This window comes from Pinus tabuliformis, chromosome J, assembly GCF_031772625.1.
Source record: "Pinus tabuliformis cultivar Carrire ecotype Pingquan chromosome J, CPIR1, whole genome shotgun sequence".
In the NCBI taxonomy this organism is placed as follows: Eukaryota; Viridiplantae; Streptophyta; class Pinopsida; order Pinales; family Pinaceae; genus Pinus; species Pinus tabuliformis.
This window is the reverse complement of record NC_142295.1, coordinates 814620828-814642907: the sequence shown is the minus strand read 5'-3', so window position 1 is coordinate 814642907 and position 22080 is coordinate 814620828.

Sequence of the window (22080 nt, the reverse complement as noted above, 5' to 3'; positions counted from 1 at the left end):
TAATGTCTTGATGAAGTATGCATAGAGGTTGTAGCAATGAACCTTGAAGACGACTTGGATGATGAAAACATTAATGAAAATTTAAAGTATTGGAGTGCTCAAGACATAAATTTTTACGATAGACTTATGTTGATGATGAAAAGTACATAACAAGATGACATGGTGGATAAGTCCACATAGAACACCATATTTGAAGAAGCCGAGTACATGCTTAGGCAACTTGGAAAGATGCAAGAGCTACAGAAGCAAATCAAGAATTTCAAATGTTAGAATAATGTGGAAATGGAAGATTCTAGTAATGTGATAGGTTTTTTGAGTTGTCTTATTAGATGTATGTGAGTCATGAGATGTTCTAGAAGTAATTGATTTCCAGTGTAAGTGAGTTGTATCTGAGTCATAGACTTTACCTTCCATGTTGTTATGTTGATTGAGTATAGTGACGCCATCATTATATAATATGGCATCTAGCTACAACACATGAATTTGCAATATATTTGTTTTATGAAAATGAATTGCAAGTTATATTTGAAAAGAATTTGATTGATAAACTATTGCTTGTTGTTGATAATCAAGTGGAAGAATATGAAGAGGAAATTGTAGAAACCATTAAAGGGACAAGAGATTCTAAAGATGTCAAACTTGATTATGATGCAGAGATAAATATTATTGAAGAATGGTTTGAGAAACATTTTGAACAAATTGATGTAGGTCTCAGAGCAGCAGCCAGAAGAATGAAGGCTCTTGAAAATGAGCACAATGGTAAATCAATGAATGATTCATATGGTATGGAACTGGAACGAGTGGTGGAAACATTTGAAGAAGTTCATGGTATTTTAATATATTGGAGCCTTCAAGAGGTAAAACATTATTATGGATTGATGAGGCAACAACCAAGGAAATAAAACATTAGTATGGATTAATGAGGCAACAACCAAGTAAATAGGAAACTATTGATGATGAAAATGAAGTTATTAAGAAAGGAGTTAAGATGGATTGGTTTCATCCTACTTGGAATAAGAAGAAATATCCATACTTCATGATCTGGAGTAAGAAGAAGACTAAGCAGGTTGAAAGTGTGAGAGATTGGAACAGCAAGTCGAAGAAGAAATTTCATCAATATGTTGATGCAAAGAAAGTTAAAATGAAGTCATATTTGTAAGCCTAGCCCCATTTCTCCATTAAGGGGGGATGTTAGAATGATGCGAAAATGGAAGTGTCTAGTAATGTGATAGGTTTGTTAAGTTGTCTTATTAGATGTATGTGAGTCACTAGATGTTCTAGAAGTCATTAATTTCGAGTGTAAGTGAGTTGTATTTGAGTCATAGACTCTACCTTCCATGTTGTTATGTTGATTGAGTCTAGTGATCCCATCATTATATAATGGGACACATTCTAAGGTATGTGAATGGAGCGAGTGTGAGCAGGCTTAGGTATGAATTAATAAAGTGTTCCGTTGGGTTAACTCTCTAATTTTCTAATATGAAATTTAAAACATACAACAAAAAGAAAATGTTAAAGCAATTTAGATGATACATGATATGGAAGAAAATAAAAGGAAAAAGGTAACACTTGGTGAGACTTACTCCATCAAATATTTTATTTTAAATATTTGTGGCTACCATTAACCCGGAGTGTTAAGAGAATCTAATTCCCCCACTTCTAACCATCGATCCAAATGTCATAACTAGTTTGAAATCAGTATAATAAGATTAAATTCCAATTTAGTCTCACTGGCATTATTTATGGTTGATTTCCCCTCCATAATTTATATGACCGAAGAGCATCAAATTTTTACATTTTTTTAATGAGGTATAAGTTTTTCATTCTTTAACAAAGGCATCCTTCAATGGATCCTCGACACGTCCTTCACTCATGCGCATGGCCATAAACACGCCCAAGCATGCTCTCCTTCCATACCCAAATGGCATATATTTGAAATCATGTTGAGTCACATCTCAGCCATAAGAATTCACAAACCTTTATGTCTCGAATTCCAGGGAGCATTCCCACTCAGCGAGTTGTATGTGAATACCTCATAGGTTTACCAAAAGCTTAGTGTTTTCGGGTACATGATACCGTCCCACTTCTGTCAATACCCAACATGTTTACCAATGATACCCTCCCACTTCTGTCAATACCCCACACGTTTACCAAAAGCTTAGTGTTCGCCGATACATGATATCCTCCAACTCTGCAAGCCTCCTTTGTCATGTGAGGAAGGAGAATCTGCCCTATGGGATAAAGTCGAAGAGTCTCTCTAATAATGGCCTCCAAATATTTCAACTTGGGGAGATCTGACTCCACTAACACGCGCTCTCTTCCAGCTACGACATCCAGCTCTTCCTGTGCCCTCTTCAACCCCTCCAAGTATTACACCGACGATGAAATTGCCCATTCCGTTGGGTTGGTTATCATATTGATTGATCTCAGTAGCATGCTTTGCAAAATAAGAGACATCTCATTTACATGATTTCCAACAACATTCCCAATTTAAGAGAAGGAAAACTTTCATGAGCGGAGTAGCTAAAATTGCCTTCAAGATCGAAAGGAAGGAGGCACATACCATCATGGTGCTCTTGACGGTGGTATCGTTGTTGCAGAAATCTTGGGATTTAACCGCTAAGCTGAGAAGCACATCAATCAAACTCTCTCCAATACATAAAGGGGGTTTTAAGATAATATGTGAGACAATGTTTGGGTAAATTGTCTTAACGTGAGACAAAAAAAACTTTTGTATTGTCTTAAATATTGTCTTTAAGGGGGTGTCTCAAAAATTATTGTCTTAAAAAACAAGCATTATTGTCTCTTAGGAGACAATTTCATTTTTATCTCTTTTGAGACAATTTCATTTTTGTCTCTCTAGAGACAACACTCAAATTAGAGACAATATGTCTTTAATACTAGATATTGTCTCTCTAGAGACACTAAATTTTTTATTTAGAGATCACATTTGTCTCTATAGAGACAATATAAAACAATGAATCCAGAAATATCTCACCATTGAAATAAATCACTATAAAAAACATTTAATTAAAAATAAACTAAAAAAATAGTTGATTAATTCATGTTAGCACACAGTGGAATCAAACCACCAACCTCCTGCTTGTAAGGTAGGTGCTCTTCCATTGAGCTAGCACACTTTAAAGAATTAAATGAAGAGTTATGACAAAAGTTTATTATAATTCTACCCGAACAATGGAAATACTGACAAAGATAGGCGAGATATTTATATGTCGAGGAGCATTGCTACTTGATACTCACCGACCAGGTCTCACCCAGAATGTCATCTCTTCACTATGTAGTGAGGAGGCTTGTAAGGTCCCTTAAAACAACAAAGCTGCCAAAAATAAATGCTAGAGTTTCTTTTATTTGCAAAAAAAGAGGACATTTGCTACTCATCCAACAAGCCATCACAAATGTCAGATCTTTTCAGTATCGGTAGTGAGAAGGCTTGTAAGGTCCCTCAACAGGCACATTGATATACTCAGCCTGATCAGGAGAAAGCTTTGTTAGCTTGGCACCCAACTTGGGCAAGTGCAGAGCAGCCACCTTCTCATCTAGATGCTTAGGCAGTAGATAGGCCTTCTTCTCACACTTTCATGATTTCTTCTCATTCCAAAGCTCTAACTAAGCAATGACCTATAGCAAAAGGTAGAGATTATGCACCATCTATGGAACATCCACCTATGTAGCAATGGATCATGCAAAACACTATAATCAAGGGATTCGTATGCCTGAGAATATAGTATGTACAAGAAATGGTTGTAGGGCATTAGAAATATTTACCTAGTTTGTAAACGAGAAAGACATGATGAAACTTGGGTGGCCACTTGCACAACCCAAGTTCATTAGACGTCCCTCTGCAAGAAAAATGATGCTATTGTTGGTGTTAGGGAACACCCACCTATCAGTCTGAGGCTTGATGGTAATCAATACCCACCTATCAGTCTGAGGCTTGATGGTAATCAATACCCACCTATCAGTCTGAGGCTTGATGGTAATCTTCTTAACACTTGGGAAAGTTTCAAGGCCTTGCATATCAATCTCGTTGTCAAAGTGACCGATGTTACAAACAATGGCATTGTTCATTTTCCTCATGTGATCTACCATGATGATGCCCTTGTTGCCACTGGTTGTCACAAAGATATCAGCAGTGCAAACTACATCCTCAAGGGTGAGAACAAGAAGGCCTTCCATAAGCACTTGCAAGGCACATATAGGATCAATGTTTGTAACAATGACCCTAGCTCTAGTGACTTTCAAGGCTGCAACACAACCCTTGCCAACATCTCCAAACCCACAAACAACAACAACCTTACCTTACCAGCAATCATGAAAAGGGGGCTAGTAAAAAAAACATACATGTTGTGAGAAGAAGCACACATGTTTTTTCAGGAAGAGAATAAGAGACTAATTTAATTGAAAAATAAATAAAATAAAAATTATATATATATATATATATATATATATATATATATATATATATATATATATATATATATATATATATATATATATATATATATATATTTATATTTATATTTATATTTGGTTGAAGTTAAATGCCTGACCTCCCTCTTTCTCTGGTGGAATGGTAGTAAGCAAGGAAGGAGATCTACTTGTGCAACAGTTCTTGGATCATTCCATATCTTCATAACTTGTGTAGCAGTTATCAGATCATTCCATATCTTCTTATTATGGAAGGAAATTGGCAGAATCTTTTCAACACAAGCCACCATAAAAAGGTGAAAAATGAAAATGTGAAAAATGAAAAATTAAAGAAAAATAAAAAGAGAAAATATTTGGTTAAAGTTAAATCCCAACCATAAAAAGGTATTTGGTTAATTTAACATTTTTTTATATATAATATAATCTCCATTTTTTATATATATATATATATATATATAGAATGTGCTTAAAAATAAACACATGAAGAAGCACACATGCTCCGAGGAAGAGCATAAGAAACTAATATTATTTAATTGAAAAAGCACAAAAAAATAACCAAATAGAATATTTGGCTAAAGTTAAATCCCAACCATAAAAAAGTGGTTAAGGTTAAATCCCCAACAATAATAAAAAAAAAAGTGGATAAGGTTAAATCCCAACCATAAAAGGTGAAAAATGACATAATATCAGTAGAAATTCATGACTGTTAAAAGTCTTGCAGGGTGGTTTAATGGATTCGGCTGAGTCTACGAAGAGTATTGGGGATCAAACGGTATGGATATTATGTGATGATTTTATGGTCAGTTCCCTACTAGGTCTAGGTCTTCTACGCATTTCACATATATGCGGAGTAGATGACTGCAGCTAGGTCTAGAACTTCTGCACATTTCACATATATTCAGAGTAGATGACTGCAACTAGGTCTAGAATTTGTGCGCATTTCACATATATGCAGAGTAGATGACTGCAACTTGGCGGTGAAAATTTGGACAACCGCCTCTAACAAATTACTCAGCCAGGCAAAATCAACAAAATGCTCTAAACCCCAAAATCAACTAAATGTCTTTGAGTTTTGGTGTTTGGAATCGATTTACTAGTCTCAAAATCAACAAAATGCTTCTAGAAATGCTCTAAACCCCCGAAATCAACAAAATGCTTGTTTTGGATTTGCAAGTAGTCCCACCCGTGTTGTAAACCCCATATTATGTCAACAGAGAGGAAATGACTTTCTAGATATGGCCAACCCACAGATTATGTCAACAGAGAGGAAGGGGCTTTCTAGATATAGCCAACTTACAAACCCGTAGATTATGTCAACAAACAAGAAGGGGGTTTCTAGATATGGCCAACCCACATATTATGTCAACATACAGGAAGGGGGTTTCTAGATATAGCCAACTTACAAACCCACAAATTATGTCAACAGACACGAAGGGGGTTTCTAGATATAGCCAACTTACAAAGCCGTGGGTGACATCAATGAAATATGAAACATGTAATGGGAGTATATGACCACATGCCATGCTGGTATATTACAGTCCTACAGTTTTGAAATGACAATTACATTATTTTTTTTTCTTTTTTTGTAAATACAATTTCAGAACTCTGAAGATGTTGATGCAGGGAGTTTAAATTTTTCTATAGAGAATAACACACCATAACTATTCACAGAATGGTTGATTAATAAATTTCATGCTGGTATATGACAGTCCTACAGTTTTGAAATGACAATTACATTACTTTTTTCTTTTTGGTGTAAATACAATTTCACAACTTTGAAGATGCATATGTAGAGAATTTAAATTTTTCTATAGAGCATAACACACCATAACTATTCACAACATAAGTATTGACAGAATGGTTGATTTAAACTACTTTTACATGGTTTGAAAAATTAAGCTTCTCCTATAGAGCTTTTCTAAAAACGTGTTAATTTATACTACTTTTACATGGTTTGCAATATGGTTTTCAAAATTAATCTTCTCCTATAAAGCTTTTCTAAAAACTTGTCAAAATAAAAATGTGCTAATTTATACTACTTTTTACATGGTTTTCAAAATTAATCTTCTCCTATAGAGCTTTTCTAAAAACGTGTTATTTTGACAAGGTAGCTCCATTGCAAACATTAAAATTATAAAAAAATTATGACTAAAATTATGAAAAAATTATGACAAAAATTCATTGGCTTCATTTCTAAAACAAGTTGTACTAAACTTGAATATTTAAGATCTAAATGTAATAAGTTGTACTAAACTTGAATATTTAACATATAAATGTAAAAATAATTAAACAGGCACACATACCATATCTTTCTTTCCAATTCTACCCATTCCATATAGAAGGCTCTTGAATATTTAAGATCTAAATGTAAAAATAATTAAACAGGCACACATACCGTATCTTTCTTTCCAATTCTACCCATTCCATATAGAAGGTAGAATTGGAAAGAAAGATACGGTATGTGTGCCTGTTTAATCCATGCATTCACAAGGAAACAATATTGCAACCCGTACCTTAATTTACCTGAAGTTTAAATACCCCACAAACAGTCTCTAGTTCATCTTGTAAAGACAGAGTCTAGCCATAGATAACCCAGGAATTTCATGGGTAGTTTCTTTAATAAAAAGAACAGTCAAGAGAACTAAAAGAAAACACTAGAAACATAACCGTTGACATAAAAGCAAGGAATTTTCATTTCATTAGTATTAGAGTATCATCATCAAAACCTACAAAAATCAACACAAATCATGTACTTCACTAAATCGTTGTTCGAATCCATCATTGTACAAGATACACCCCATAGGTTGAAAATTCCAGTATAAAGAAAATAAGTTAAGCCATTATCACAGTCGACAACTGAAATGCTCACATCTCAAGCCTTTAACAGTAAAATCAAGGAGGAGGGTTAAAACCACACTCGACATCAGTAAACACAATGCTGGAAAAACAAATAGCTTCAAACCATAACTTAACACATACCCTCCCATAGCGAGATAAGTAAAAGTTTTTTTTTGCTCATAAACTATACAAAACTTCCAGGGATTCAACTTGGAGGAGAAACCCTCAACTTGCAGCAATACCTCCTCCTCATGCTAATAAAGGTTTAACATTACCCTTGTGGAGTTTAATTTTTTAATAGAACTAAAACTTGGAAACTAGAGCCAGCGCATTCGAAGGAACCTCGGCGAAATGGCTCCCATGAAGGGTTGAAATGCACAATGGGTTCCCTGCAGCATGAGAGAGAAATGGGTAATAAACAAAAATAGGGAATTAGTAGTGATGCAGGAAAGAAAACAAAAATCATGACAGTTACCTTGAAATAGGAAGAGAAACATTGCAAGCCACACCGTTGATTGATTGCTGAAAGGGGAAAATGGGTACCCTGAGTCCGAGGGTTTTCCATTGACAGAGACCTCCACAATGGCATTACCTTGCATATGTACACAAAATAAGTTAATAAAATATGTACAGTAATTAAACTAAGCCTAAAGGTTGTAACGCTAACTAATAATTCTGAGAACAAGGTTGTACCGAGGCATTTTTGGAGGGAGAGTGTGAATCTGGGCATTGCCTAGCATGTTGTGGACATCAGAAGGTAGTAGTGATGCACTCTACCCAGCAACCAGCACACAAAACCACAAACTAACCAGAGTTGCAGAGCGGGGTGGAGCAAGATGCGAATTCGTAGAATGAGGGTTTGGTTCACACAGCCGCTGAGGGTAATTACTCTCTACCAACCCACAAACCTCCTCAGAGTTGCAGAGCGGGGTGGAGCAAGATGCGAATTGGTAGAATGAGGGTTTGGTTCACACAGTCACCGAGGGTAATTACTCTCTACCAACCTACAAACCTCCTCAACTGATGATGGAGACCCAAAACACCGTAGTCATCGATTGGAGGGTAATCCCAAGGTGATCGGATGGCGTTGGTTTGTTGTTGATCCTTCGGAGGAGAGAAAGCCAGGTGGCCAGCACTCAGGGGAGCCTAGAATGTTCGCGGAGCCTGGGTTACAGAAACCCAAGGTTGGCTGGGTGAGGGTTAGATCATAAGCCAACAATATTATGAACTTCATCGTGATGCAAATAATATTTCGAACCATGACTTTAAAACAAAATATTATGTGATATTTGTATATTTATGTTAAATGGTAAGTGATATATGTATATTTATGTGAAATGGTAAGTGACATCGCTATGAGTTATCGTAATACTTATAATATCAGTAAATTATTGTCAAAATAAAGTTCTTTTTATGGGGATATGTTACATGTGGCTCCCATCAAACCATGCCCAATTGCACGCATCTTCATGCTCAACTCACTCAGGTGGTCGGTCACCACTCTATTGATGCAACCTCCCTTTATTTGTTCAGCCCCTAAACAAATGTGGGTTCTATTTACATTTTAGAAATTTCTTTATTCCTGAGCTAACATTATTTTTTCCCTAAAATTATTATTTATTCCTAATAACAAGCCTCAGACTGATAGGTGGGTGTTCCCTAATGCCAATAGTGGCATCATTGTTCTTGCAGAGGGACGTCTGATGAACTTGGGTTGTGCAACTAGCCACCCAAGTTTTGTCATGTCTTGATCCTTTACAAACTAGGTAAACATTTCTAATGCTCTACAACCATTTCTTTTACATACTAGATTGCTTAGTCATACCAATCCATTGATTATATTTTTCTATATGATCCATTGCTATTTGCGAGAAATCCCCATTCCGTGTACCTAGCCTCGTTACACTAAAACTCATGAAAAATATGGTGGAGTTGGCCATGCATGTCATAGCAGTGTCCAATTTCACCAATTAATGTCATAGCCATGCTCTCTCTTCTTTTTCATAAACATTCTGTTGTTTTTTAATAGATGTTTTCAGGTGGGCGTGGTGGGGATGTTGAGATCTCATCTAGAGTTTTTGAAATGGGATCTTGATTATATGTTGTGATTTGGATTTGGATTCTTGCCTCATTTCTTTGTCACTTGCTATTTTTTAAAAGACATTTCAGGTAGATGCATGATTTTTGAGATCTGGTTAGGGTGCTTTGAAGTAGGATCTTGTCTAGGTGTTGTGGTTTGGATTTGAAATTTCTTTTCATTTCTTTTGAACTCACACTTTTCTGGTGGGTTTGTTGTTGTTTAGATCTTGTCAGGGTGTTTGAGATGTGGAATCTTGATTAGCTATTGTGTTTTTGGTTCTAGCAATGAGTTTTGTGGTTGTTTTAAAGTAGTTAGGATCTCATCATCAAACTATTATACATATTTATAGTATAATATGGTAAATTTCAGACCGCTATTTATCAGTTTCAACAGTATTATCTTATATATGTTTAGAGCATTAAGAAGTATCTTAATCTTAATGCTAATCTTAATCATGTGATACCAGCGTCCTGATGTTGGATCTGATATGGCCTTGGGGGCATTTTGGTCTCATTCATGATGTTATGAGTTTCATTTCTCTTGTTAGTTGCCTTTATTCTTCAGTGTCATTGAGATCACATCATGATGCTTTTGGTATAGTTAGCTTGCATTGCATTACATTTTAGGATTCACTAGTTTCCACTACATTAAAAAAAAATCAATTTTCAGGGTGCTGAATCAATGTGAGTTCATGGTGGGTGTAGAAGCATCTTCATATTTAAAATCAAGGACCTTTACATATATTCAATTATCTGGTTATGATGGGTTAATATTAGCTAAGGTTTTGAAAGATGATTGGACTTGTATCGAAGTTTTGAATTATTGTGAATTATAGATCTAGGGCCAGATTTCTCAGATCTTTTTTTTTTCAAAATTTTTCTATTTGAGATGCAGTTTGTGTTGATTCTGATTCTCTTTCTTCTTTTGTAGTTTGACAACTTGTATGGATGTAGGCACTCTCTCCGAGATGGTCTTATGATAGCCACATATGCCATGATTGCTGGTAAGGTTGCTATTGTTTGTGGGTTTCGAGATGTTGGCAAGGGTTGTGTTGCAACCTTGAAAGTCATTGGAGCTACAGTCATTCTCACAGAGATTGATCCTATATGTGCCATGCGAGATCTTATGGAAGACCTTCTTGTTCTCACCCTTGAGGATGTAGTTAGCACTGCTGATATCTTTATGACAACCGCTGGCAACAAGGAAATCATCATGGTAGATCACATGAGGAACATGAAGAACGATGCCATTGTTTGTAACATTGGCCACTTTGTAGTATACCTAGGGGGGATAATATGAGGTACAGAGGGAGGTACCCAAGGGAATAATGTAATAATGGGATGGAACATAGTAATAAATAATGTGCTTAACCTGCATCATGTAAGGCAGCTGAAGCAGTTAGCAATAATGTAATAATCCCATGGTATTAGATAGATGGTATTGAGGGAACCATGGTAAAGACCCATGGTATTGTATGTATGAGGCCTATATAGAGGCTAGAGACTCCCCATTGAGAGATGTCAAGGAATATTCTATGAACTTGCATATGGCTTGTGGAGTGTTCTCCTTCCTTAAGGAGTGAATGTATGGTGTTGTCCTTCCTTAAGGGTTTGATAAATAAAGAAGAATTTCTATCTATATTCACATCTTGTTATTCTTGGGTATATTTCTATCATCATATATTTTCAGATCAGATCTATAACAAGTGGTATCAGAGCACTTTCTTGGGCAAAACAGAGTATTTTTTTAAATTTTTTGCAGGAATTTTTTGGGCAGTGAGTTTGCAGATTAGATCTATATGTTTTGGTGCAAAATATGCAGAATCTAATTGCAGTTCTGAGTTTTTGGTGAAAAAATATCCAATTTTCAAAAACAAATCAGCCAAATCAGAGTTTGGATAAAGAAGATATCGCTGATTTAAAAATCAACTGTGTTGCAAATATTTTTCGGGTGGAAAGTTTGGAGATTAGATCTGTACGTTCTGGTGCAAAATATGCAGAATCTAATTGAAAATCTGAGTTTTTGGTGAAAAAATACACAATTAAAAAAAAAAATCAGTGGAATCGGAGTCTGGATGAGGGAGATATCGTTGATTTAAAAAAACTCTTTTTTAAGGAATTTTTTGTGACGACGAGACAAGTGTAGCGCGAATATGAAATTCAAGTACCTAGATCGGGATTTCTATCACATGGGAAGAAGCAAAAGGGTTGTTCCATTTCAAAAAACAGGTCATAATAGGGAATCTGAACAATATTGACTAAATTGTGGCCATTTCAAATTTTCGCCAAGTGAGTGAATTTTCAAAACACTCTTCATGGTTGTTCTATATTTTACAGGAAAAGATGATGGTCCCACTATTGAAGAACACATAAAAGCACAAAAGTCATTATGGGAAAAACATTGGAAATTTTGGGTAAATTTAAAGATGAGGCTACCAGATGGTGGACCTCACTTTACAACAAAGAGTTGTCCAAACTTTCTGATAAAGAATTTGAAAAACTCCTTTTGGACAGATGGTCTCATGCTAGAAAATAGGGGAATGAGACATGTAAGGGGTTATTTTCTACTGGTATCTCCTTATTGCAGGTTCATGGATGTATTCAAAAGGAGAAAATCATTGTGTCTATAAATCCTAGTTGCAAGCAAAATCTTATAAATGTGAATTTGGCAAAAAAAATTGCAAGTTCCAGCAAAACGCATTGAATACACACATGTTGATAATGAGGATATTCAAGTTTATAAAGATTTGAAGCTTTCTATGGATAAGTATGTGTTGCATTGTGATTTTCATGCTTCATATATGGCTCATGTGGATGTCGTTTTAGGATACCCTTGGATGGAATCTGTGGGTACTATCAATATTAATGTGTAGAAGAAATTCCTGAAGCTCTGGTATAAAAAGAAGAAAATTACATTACCAGATATTTCCATCAATAAACAGATAGAGTCCATAGAGGCTGAAGTAGAAGATGTTCCAGGGACTGACACATTAGATGATAAGCCCTTAATGGTTGACAACCAAACACAAACATTAAACCAAGTATAAGAAAAACATGTAGATTCCAAGGAGGTTGAAGTAGAAACTGTTACAGGTACAGATACAGCAGATGAGGACTCAGTGGCTTAAGTAATATTGGAAGATAAGAAGAAACAACAGGCACCACAACATGTACCAGCAACCAATTAGGCTCCATTAGGTGGTGAATTAAAGAAAAAGACATCACTGGTTAAAACTTTAGCATATCACCACCCACATCACCCCGCAAGGAAACAACCAATAAGATGGCAAAAAATTAGCCACAAGGACAACAACCTCCGCATGACAGATAGAGAGGGACGACGATCCACTTACTACACATCAACATAGAAGAGCCACCAGGGTCGACTTCCATCTCAAGCGAGTGAGGCACCAGCTAGATCGAGGTTTCACCTTTCTCTGGGATGGCTAGATGCACGTGCATGGTACGAGTGGACTACTCTTTTGAGTAGATCTTATTATTTGTGTTCTTCTTATGTTTCAGGGATGAAACATGTTTAAGGGGGGTGGAATCTAGTATACCTAGGGGTGATAATATGAGGTAAAGAGGGAGGTACCCAAGGGAATACTGTAATAATGGTATGGGCCATAGTAATAAATAAAGTGCTTAACCCACATCATGTAAGGGACCACAAGTAGTTAGCAATAATGTAATAATCCCATGGTATTAGATAGATGGTACTGAGGGAACCATGGTAATGACCCATGGTATTGTATGTATGAGGCCTATATAGAGGCTAGAGACTCCCCATTGAGAGATGTCAAGGAATATTGTATGAATATGCATATGCCTTGTAGAGTGTTCTCCTTCCTTAAGGAGTGAACGTATGGTGTTTCCCTACCTTAAGGGTTTTATCAATAAAGAATCATTTCTATTTATATTCACATATTTTTATTATTGGGTATATTTCTATTATCATATATTTTCAGATCAGATCTATAACACACTTTGACATCGAGATTGATATACAAGGCCTTGAGACTTTCCTTGGTGTTAAGAAGATTACCATGAAACCTCAGACTGATAGGTGGGTGTTCCTTGACACCAACATTGGCATCATTGTTCTTGTAGAGGGACGTCTGATGAACTTGGGTTGTGCAACTGGCCACCCAAGTTTTGTCATGTCTTTCTCCTTTATAAACCAAGTAAATATTTCTAATTCCCTACAACCATTGCTTCTACATACTAGATTTCTCAGGCATACCAATCCCTTGATTACATTGTTGCATATGATCCATTACTATTTTCTAGAAATCCCCATTCCATGTACCTAGCCCCATTACATTAAAACTCATGAAACATATGGTGGAGTGGGTGATGCATGTCATAGCAGTGTCCAATTTCAACAATTAATGTCATAGACATGTTCTCTGTGCTTTTTCATAAACATTTTGTTGTTTTCTAATAGATTTTTTCAGGTCGGCGTGGTGTGGATGTTTACGTGGCAGCACCATTCACAATATAGAAACTACTATAACCATTAAACAATTAGGATTGTAGTACTATTAACCATATAGAGTCACTCTAATTGTGTTGAAGCCATAATGCCAGAGTCTGGCACAATTATATTGAAAAAAAGGTTTTGACTCAAGTTAATTTTCCTTCTAAAACCCTAACTAGCTAAGAAGGAGCGAAACTTAAGGAAATTACATTACAGACCCAAAATTAATAACCAAGTCTAATAGATGCATCAATGGAGACCAAAAACTGGAATAGCCTCTTAGGCTCAAGTGGCCATTACGACCATTTACACTTTTAAGGAAATAAGACAAGCAAACCCTAACTCTTCATGTCACCATAAGTCTATGAAATACTTGGAAAACGTAGAGTAATATAATCTTGAGCATGATTGTTAGAAATTTGTCGGCCATAAGAGAAATGAGAGGTGGAACACATGTATAGACCTGAAAGCATTTAAAAAAGGAGGGTTGTTACTGTAGGTAACATATCATAACCATTCCATCAATTTCGTAGATAATACCAAGCCATAACAGAGTCTTGGGTAACCTAGTGAGGGTTAATAATGAATACCTGATTTCGACCTCTTTCTGCTGGAGCCATCACCCACGTCAATTGGAACCAAGCCACTTTGTCTAGTTGCATATCAGTATCAGAACCCCAAGTAAAAAAAATGAAAGCTGGAAACTTAGCACAGAAACAATATTAGGTTCGTTAGCAAACCTTACATCATCATTATGGAAACCAACTGTAAAATTTCGCAGGGAAGGGTGCAGAGGTTACCTTGCCAAACCTCTGGAACCTGCGAGGGAGAAGTTATTTGGAAACCCTACAGAAAACAACGTGAATGAACCTCAGCCAGCATGGATCGGTCGGGTAGTTACCGTGATGAAGCTCAAGAAAATCTTCACTGTCGAATGGGCATCTATGTCCTCGACCGTTGATGAGATCCAACTCCCAAGATAAAGACATGTGTAAAGATTATAAAAGGTATCCATAAGTTTCCAATGTGTGAATTCACTACGGGGTAATGTCTCTAAGGGGTAATGTCTCTAAGAATATGATAAAAAATCATTTTACTTCATTGAATCCAAAACCATCAAGGTGAGGTAAGTTAACTATGGTAATCATTTTATGGAAAGATAAACTCTTGTTCATTTTCCTCTTCAAGGGCAACCTCCCAATGAACTAATGCTCAAATACAATCACTATACTTAACAAATCCAATAAGGAGGACTCAAATATTATTCATTTATAAAACCTAAATTTTAACCACTATTGGTGACTATGCTAATGAATAGGCCATATTACATTTATTGCATGAAAACTACCTAGTATGAATTATTTAATAATAACTAACATAACAGACTTTGTATACATTACATTAAATTACCACCATACTTATAATATTATTAACCATTATGGACCCCATTACATCACTAGGGGGGATCCCACCATTTCATCCCCTTTGAAACACATTGCTCTCAAATTTTATATCTATGATGTATCTCCATAAGCCAACTTCCTGTGTATGGGCATTTCCCCAACCCTAAGAGTGAAGTAGTCCAAGAAGTGTGTCCGTAAAGGGATCATCCATAAACCAAGGGCCATTGTACAAGTACTACACTCCACACTAAGAATGAAGTCATCCAAGCAATGCATCCAAAAATCCAACTATCAAGTATAAATGTTTCCTTCAATGTTGACCATGAAGTCATCCAAGAAAGGATTACATAATCTTATATCCTAGGTACAATGTGCATGTTGGGTCTCGACTAATCACACATGAAATTGATTAATATACATGAGGATTTTGTTAAATATTATCACCATGGTCATATGAATCCAAACATCTTTCCACCAAGGTACTATGTCATCCATAACCAAAATATCATCCACATAGATACAAAAGGTTAGTTATTGATACAAAGTTATGCACTCTATGGTATGTACAATTATTATTACACCAGAATGTCACGACTAATCATTAGTGGACTTATTTTACCAAGGCCCCTTAAGATTGTGGTAAAAACTTAGAGGGAAGAATTAAAGTGGAACTTCAAAGTTTAATTTGTTTTACTATGACTAGGTTAGGTAGGAGGTGCTGTCTGAGATCCTGACAGAAATATCAACATATTTTACTGAAAAACTATCTCTTTCACCAGGTTTCTCTATGGAGGCCCGAAATTTTGTCGAGGCATACTCACATTGATTAGAAGAACATAATATGCCATCCTCAAAATCCTCCACCTCCTAAAGTTAAAAAATAATATTAGGGGAAGGAAAAATTACTTTGCATCCTAACACACGAACAAGATTTTTTCTACTTGTTTTATCAAGAAATATAATTCTATTAATGAAACAATGTGACTATGTAATCAACAAATGTTAATGCTCAAAATAGTTTTGTGAAAAATTTCCATCACCTAATGAGAACATATAGACGAAGGAGATACTAAAGATGAGGCTCCCATAATAGCTACAACTTAACCTCCGCCCATCAATATCCCATTCTAGTAGTTTGAGTTAATTTGATTGTCCCTCTTTAATGAATCCATGACTACAACACATGAATTCTTGAAGCCTAATATTTTCATATATTGAAAAGGGTTGCTTTATCCAATCCCTCTACTCTAGTACTTCTCACATGGATATGTTGTCAATATATTGTGTGTAAATTTAAGATAATTTGTGATCCCATTTTTAATATCATGAATTAAATATTCCCATCCATTCTCTACTTTATTTTGTATAAACATGAGAAGGAGACATGAAAACATGACTTACTAGTGATGTGACTTCTAAATAGTCCACAACATCATAAGATGATCCATAGAAACATCGCTAAAATTCAACCCATATTAATAGTTATCAATTTAATAATTCATTATATAGTTTAATATATGTTATTTTTTAAATAAACCACGGTTGATAATAGTTTTGTTAACAACAACAAAAAATCTTATATAATAGAATATATTTGTGTGTTTTTTCGTTAGCAAAAACAAAGTTGATCATATTTCCATTCGATTCGAAAAAAATACACATAGTAGATACTTATAGCATTCACAAGGAATTGAGGTCATTATATTTTTGTTACAAATTTCTATCTCAATATTTAAAATTTGAGCAAAAAAATCAAGAAGCCGACAACCCTTTATAAAATTGATTGTAAACATCTAGTATTTTAAATATTTATAATTAAATTATACCATGATAAAAGTTTAATTACCTCCAATAAGGAAATGATGTACTCTATTGTCACCTAGAATAGAGTACTCTCGCAAAGGTCTATGTAGATATGACATTCTATTCACTCAATATTGATTATTGCAAAAAATATTTGGAGTTATACTCTTCACCTAGCCATAGACCTTATTGCTCCAGATATTTCAAAAACAAGTCATGCAGGAGCCATTAATCCATTACTATGTTGTCTCTTTTTAGCCTTGTCCTCAATTACACAAGAAAAAGTGATGCCATCTTCTCCTTCTTCTGCCTCCTTATATAGAATACATCGATGGTAAGGAACCCAACCCCCGTGTTCCACCTATCATTATATAATTATTCCTTTGTCTTAACATTTTCCAGTCACATAAACCTACATTATATATTACTCTTCCTTTGTCTTCAATTTCATAATAATCAATATAATAATTAATTAGTAAAATTTATACTTGTTACAAATTTAAAATTTATGAATGGAATGTCAAGAAAAGGTATCATATATCGAACATTGCATGTCATAAATCAATATAGAATTCGCATATATTTAAAAATTACACAATTAAAAGTTGCAGCAATGCTTGTTTTGCACATACCAAACAAGATTTTAGAAGGAGACCAAAATGCGAGATGAACACCATGAGTGTAGAACATTAATTTGAAAATCCCAAAAGCCAAACTTTCCCATTCAATAAGAAAATGATAGATAGGAAATGTAGGTGAAAATGTTGAAAAGCATAACCACTTGGTTCTTTCTCATATAACTTTTCTTGATGAATGAAAATAGTGTATTCCTCTATAGAAAAGTATGAGCTATGAAATGTTCCATGATAATTGCATATTCTTGGGGCTTGGTTTTCAAGGCAAAGTCCAACGTTCACTCTAAACTAACTATGATCATCAATAACCACTTGGTGAATTCTAGTAGTCAACCATTAAACCAACCACACTAGAATTTGAAACCGAATAGGTCAAAATGAAAATTACGTATGTTAACAAAAGACTTAAATAAGTAGTTGAATTTGGTTACTCTTGCCTACTAGGGATATATTTCCATTAAAGGAAATCACAACAAAAGCAACAATACAACAAAGTATAAGTGATCTGAATGATGACGTTACCAAAGATGTAAGTGAAGGAATGGGAAATTTATGGTGATCATGGGAATGATAGATCTTGAAGACAGCATGATGATGTTGATGGAGAGAGACATATCATTGTGAAGGGATGGATTTCTTTTATAAAAGGGTCTCAACTCAATCTACCCAGTTGGATGGGTTGTTTATCTCAGATACAATGAGATTGGTTAAATTCAGCTTATTAGGTGCATGAGGGTAGGAGAGGGAGGTGAAATAAGGATGGGAAGCTTAACAGTCCTCCACAAGGAAAATATATTCTTGCATGTAAAGGTAAAGGGAATTATAGGGGGTACTTTGATGCAAATCAAGGGTGAATTATCCCTCCTTGAATGCACATCATGAGACTGTGTTTAAGATTTTCCATTCTGAAGCTGCGAGAAGACTAGGGTGTAAGTACAAGAGAGAAGCTAAACATATTGTGGGTTAAGAAGAGGGTCAAGAATGTCCTTTCTAGTTCTTCCTCTTTTATATTAGAGACACAAGATTTAAGAGTGTTTATAAGGTAGAAGTAAAGATGAGATGGATTGTCAAGCATATGCTGGCAGGGGTGTTGTTGGATTGTCACAGTGGAAAAATGATCTAATGGATAAAATGAATGCCTACTTCCAAAGAAAATTTCAATGTTGAGGAGCAACTTGGGAGGGGTAGTTGATGGTTCCCTAAGCTAGGTCAAGTTCTTGCAATGGATTAAAGATCAACTTCTGTTGCAAAGTCTCACGAGGAATATGATTATGCAATAAATGCACATGAAAAATTGGAAGTCAAAGTCTAGGACTCATTACAAAGAAGCGGTTCAAACAGTCACCACTAAGTTTTGAATGGGATCTAAAAATTGACTTTCTCAAAATTGAATAAAGTTGGAACCACTCTGAAACAACCTGAAACAATTAATGTTAATATTAAAAATTTAAGTAAAATTTGACATTATCCTTATCTTTCCTCTTCAAAAAGGAAAGATAAGGAGAATGTCAACTTTTACTTTAACTTTAAAAATTAAATATTACCATTAATCACTAGGGTTAGGTTTTGTAGGGCCCTAGGGTTAAGATATTTTTTTTCCTTTTACGTATTTTTTATTAAAAAATTAATATTTTGTGGCCATTATCTATGTTGCACTACATTCTTCAGAATTGGTTAGTTTAGTAGAGAACTAGTCACTTTGGTGTTTTAAGGTCAGTTCAATACAAGACCAACCTTAGCCAATCTGAACCACAAACTAGACTAGTACAACTCTAAAACCATTGGGACCAACCAAATACACTAGTTCTCGGCTAGTTCCAATAAGAGTGCTCCCTTCTCATCTTCCTCTCAAGTCATTTTGTTGGATCCTTTCAGGAATGGTGCTTTAGAGAGTGCCATAAACTATTGGACTATTGCGAGCACCAAAGATCATAAGTAGTTAAGCCTTGACAAGTATAAATTTGCAAGGAACTAGTACAAACATCCCAAAACATATTTAGTGAGGATGTGCATGCAAGGAAGTATTACAGGCCTCCCAAGATACTTAGTGAGGAAGTGCATTACAAAAGAGCATCAGAAAAAATTATCCACTCTCAAAAACCCTACCCAAAACATTGAAGTGTGGTGCAAAACAAATTGTTGGTAAGTTATTAATGCTACCAACAATAATTCCCCTCCAATTTCACAAGAAGCTCCTACTCAAGTTACCTCCTCCACTATGGTTATAGTAAGTTCTTGCAACTGTGTGAGCTACAAGAAATTAAAACTTCCTTGGATTCTCGACCAATCTTAGGGAGCTTGACTTCTCTACATGCCCCAACTATTTTGGCTTGACTGATTAGTTAACTGGATGATCATTGAGTTTGACTGAAGTCCCAGTGCTTAAATGACCTTCCACTAGTTCCTCCAAAGGTTAGAACTAGTTTAACTGACAACAACCTAAGACAATTGACCTTTATTACTACAAATTAGCAATCACATATGCAGAATGAACTCTAACTCCTCCAACTCAAATTTGTTGAGTAAACTAGGTGACACAAGCCATGTCACACAAGTTAAAATCACCCAAGTTGTTTGTTAATGTGGAAATTCATTTTTTTTCAATTTAATCAAGGAAAAATCAAACTGAGAATTTCTTGCTACATTTTTCAACACATAGTTCAATGGAATGTATTACTTTCACTATGAACTTAGCATAGTTCACATGTTAAGTTCATAAGGTTTTGGGATGATGTGCTTCTATGTGTTGTGTATATAAAGAACAAGTGTCCATCTCTTGCTATTAGAACAAGACTCCCTATGAAATGTGGTATGGCCACATTCCTTCGATGAGGCATCTCAAGGTTTTTGGTTCCTCTTGTTATGCCTTCATACCTAAGGAACAGATAAAAAAACTCAGTGCAAGGAGTCAAAAATGTATCTTCTTTGGGTACTCATACCCCCAAAGCATACCATCAATATGATGAAGAGAATAAGAAGTTTATAATATCTAGAGATGTGATCTTCATTGAGTCTTCCAAGATTGACAATGATCTTGAGTGGTAGCTTAATCGTTTAGATAGATTCGAATATGCAAAGTATTTTCAAGAGTTTGATAATGAGATTCCACATCTCCTTCTCTTAGTTATATACTTTCTATGAAGAGCCTTGAAGAAATCAAGTTGAAGGAAATTCCTTCCCCTGCTTTGTCAAGAAAGAGCTAAGAGACTACTCGGAGCAGGTAGCCAAATCTGATAAGAGGTGAGGGTACATGCAAGATACAAAGCAAGGATTAATGCAAAGGATTAATGAAAAGGAGTGTACTGACTATATACATATCATCAAACATATTTTATCCCACTTAGGATGCCTTGCATTGTGCCTGGTTAGTCATAAGATCATGTTGGTCACAACCTCCGTAGCTTAACTAAACAAGTGGTAATACTCTTCATCTTCTAAGCTATGAAATAAACAAGTGAAAGGAAGAAAGACATGTACAAGAAACACATGGAATGACTTTTAGTTCTTGCAACCATGCATGTCATTAAAGATAGAATGATATGACAATGATATGCAAACTTTTAAACTACAATAAGAGGTGTATTTCAAAAGATGTGCTTTGTTTTCCATACCTAGCCTCTAAAGAGTTATGCATGAGATGGAGTCTTCATGCAGTCCCGATATTCTATTATACCTTGGGTTCCTTGGTCTACTTATTTTTCTCCTTATCTCCTTGAGAGTCATCTATCATGTCATCTTTCTTCGTGACCCCTAAGAGACCTAATTGCGTAGTTTCAGCGGGAAGTGATTGTTGCAGGATAAGGCCCTAGGAGGACACATTTACACAGTTTTAGGATGCAAGGCACTGCTATGGGATGAGGCCCTTGGAGGACACATCTATGCAATTTTACAATGCAAGGCATAATGCATATTGAAGGGACAAAACTGCACAGTTTCTGGAAACAGTGGGTTTCGGCTGAGGGAAGGACATTGGAGGAAACCACTGCACATTTTTGAATGCTAAGGGAGGTTGGTATTTCTGTACATTGCATAGTTCCTATAGGCAAGGGAAAATATTAAGGGTTACATATGTGAAGTGCACAATTCAGGAAAGTTGGATGAGGCTAGGTTGCTAAGGAAACTCCGAAATTTGGCTAAGTATGGGATCAGTGGAACTGATGTGAACAATGATAAAACTTGACTATGATCACACACTTGAAAACTTATTGATACAACATAGACCATCCAGAACATATAACACATACTTCGCTTAATGCAACAACCTTTGTGGTAGCTTATGGCACGTGTGGCTCCGACGATAGACTTTGGGAGGATAAAGATGACATTTGTGTAAGAGTTTGTGAAATGAGTGTGAAACATGTCTATGTGGTGAGGATAACCCATTCTCATAAAG